Source organism: Penaeus monodon, chromosome 28 (genome assembly GCF_015228065.2).
Source record: "Penaeus monodon isolate SGIC_2016 chromosome 28, NSTDA_Pmon_1, whole genome shotgun sequence".
NCBI classification, from domain to species: Eukaryota; Metazoa; Arthropoda; class Malacostraca; order Decapoda; family Penaeidae; genus Penaeus; species Penaeus monodon.
Window position 1 is genome coordinate 34,029,261 of NC_051413.1, and position 218 is coordinate 34,029,478.

The following is a 218-nucleotide window of genomic DNA, read 5'->3' on the forward strand; positions in this document are numbered from 1 at the left end:
CATACACATACACATGTGTATACGACTTTTCCTTTGTTTAGATAGATGCATTTCACATGTCAAGAAAAAATCCAGGTGTAAGCTAAATCGACGCCAGGTGATCTCTTATTCCCCCACCTACTCGCGTGTGCCTTTGTTCAGGGGTCATGGTAGGTCACGGGTGAAGTATGACCTCTTTTGTTGGCGTTTTATTTTCTGTGGTGACGGGGCCGTGAAAA